The sequence below is a fragment of the Octodon degus genome, unplaced genomic scaffold (assembly GCF_000260255.1).
Source record: "Octodon degus isolate 3935 unplaced genomic scaffold, OctDeg1.0 scaffold00149, whole genome shotgun sequence".
Lineage (NCBI taxonomy): Eukaryota > Metazoa > Chordata > Mammalia > Rodentia > Octodontidae > Octodon > Octodon degus.
In genome coordinates this window covers 4,515,327-4,517,869 of record NW_004524725.1, presented here as the reverse complement: position 1 = coordinate 4,517,869, position 2,543 = coordinate 4,515,327, and positions in this window count along the sequence as shown.

Genomic DNA, 2,543 nt, shown 5'->3' with positions numbered 1-2,543 from the left:
TGTGACAATTTACTTTGTTAGCTTCAATGAATGTAGCCTTCATAAATCTCAGATGTTTCATGCAGCTTGACATAGTTATCACGGAAAACAATCCTGATTCAATGATACGAGCTGATACGCTTTACCAGAAGTAGATGCTTAAATTTAATCATGTAATTCATCATATATATCAAGGTCATATCAATGCAACCTTCTATACCTACCTTCATTTTCATTGGATTCAAACTCTTATTTTGGTAAGTAATCTTTTTTTTTGTTTTTAATTTAAGGCAGAGTCTACAGGGTGTGCAGGTTCTTACTACTTAGATTGAACTCAGAGTGATTTTCCTGATTTCAGTTTCCTAAGTGCTGAGATTGCAGGCACGGACCACCACACTGAGTCTCAATTGCTGTCTCAGGGCACCCGGGGAAGGGGGTGGGGCGGTAGGGCATGTCAGGGATCAAACCCAGCCACTGTGTTCTGCCAAATTAGGCACTTTAGTCTGATGGGCTATCTGGCCGGCCCTTGGTAAGTAATCTTTACTGGAGATTTTGTTTTGTTTTCTAAATTTAAAGCTCATGTTCCTATGGAACTATTTTTAGATATTTTGCTTGTTTCCTGCTTTATGTTCTGTATTATCTGCTGTAATATCTTTTTATACTATATTCTAATATATGACAAATCTGTAAACTTTTTAAGGACTGGAATAATGTACTGCTTTTTCTCCTTAGTGCTTATCTGTCATTACTTGTAAAGGCACTTCAAAATTTACCTGCACACTTGAAAAATTTTGCCAGTGGGTCCAATGGTGAAACTGTATTTTTCAAGAACAAATCAAAAGTCTTTCAGCTTTCATTTCCTGCACACTTATAATATGTTACACTAGTGACTGAAGATATTTTTCTGAACCTCACGATAGCAAGATGCAGAAAGAGCATATTAAGGGCTAGAGAGATAGCTCAGCAGACCATGTTCCTGTTTTGGCAAGTGCAGGGACCAGGGTCTGATACCTAGTCTCACGGGCCATGCCGCCCCCCACCCACAGGGAGCACTGAGCCAAGACCAAGTCCGGGGTGGTGGCGTGGGGAGGCTGAAATCAGGATGATCACTATGAGTCAGAGCTGTGTAGTGAGACCCTGGACCAGTACATGGAGATGAAAAGAAAAAAAAAAAAGGAAGACCATATTAAATGACAAACATTTAAACATTAAAGATATATCAATACAACCACAGATTCCACAATTTTTAGGTTTTTAACATCGGTAATCTTTTTTGTAGAAATTTATTTATTTATTTATTTATTTATTTATTTGGTACAGGATCCTGCTACACAGCTTGTACCCATAGTAATCCTCGTGCCTAAGCCTCCCCAGAACTAGAATTACAGTCTTGTACCACCACGCCCAATTTCAGTGGCCGGCTCAAAATGCAGTACCAAGGATCAAATTCGGGTCAATGGACTCGTCAGGCAGCCTCCTGGACCACCGAGCTACCTCCCCAGCCAGGAGGAGCTCCATAACTTATCACATTTTAATAATTTGTTCTGTATAAGAAATTGATCAAATATTGTCAGTTATTTTGATCTCTGTATTTTCTTCAAAGTACATACATTACTCAATCACTTTAAAGTAGAAATTACGACAGAAATTGGAAACTTGAGATCCAGTCCTAGCCCAAGTCGGATGACTGTGTGGGAGATCTTCAGGCTACGCCGCGCCAGTGGGACCTATTACTGGTCCCAGCCAAGGCGCAGCGTGGGTGAGACCCTCTTCCACCCACTTGGGATGCCCCCCACCACCCCGCAGCACCTCCCCCACCCTGCCCGCTGGGTAGGAATTTATGCCACATTCCAGGAACACTCAGACCCATTCCTAGCCCAGGCCCAATGAGTGTGTGGGACAGCATCCCACTACACTGCGCCTGTGGGACGTACTGCTGGTCCCAGCCCAGGCACAGCGTGTGTGAGACCCTCTTCCACCCCCTTGGAATGCCCCCCAACCGCTCCGCAAAACTTCCCCACCCTGCCCACCAAGTAGGAATTTCTGCCCCATTTCTGGAATCCCCAGAGCCAGTACGAGCCCAGGCCCAGTGAGTGCGTGGGAGAGCTGCCTCTCCCTCTTACTCCACTTTGTCCCCTCCAGGCTCAGCTCAGGCCTGGCATACAGGACTGGGGTGAAACCCTGCAGCTGCAATCCCTGCAGAGAGTGTAGAGGATAGAACCACCCAGCTAGTCCAGGAGCAGAAAATCTTACCAGAGGGACACAACAGGTTCACCCTCAAGGGCAGCAGCAAGAAGGAGCTGAGCACGTTAGCCAGACACAAGCCAGGCAGAGCTGGATAAATCCAAACTTTGTAGATCTGCACCTGAACTTCAATACCTGCTAATGTTATAACTACAACGAAGATCTACAACAAAATTCAGAAGACAGTACTACACAAAATGATGAGAAGGAACAAAATGCAACCTCACAACCCAAGCCCACCCGTAACAAGTGCAGAGGACACTAACACAGAACAAATTGGGAATCACACAGCTGAAAGCAATGAATCAACAGCTTCTGAA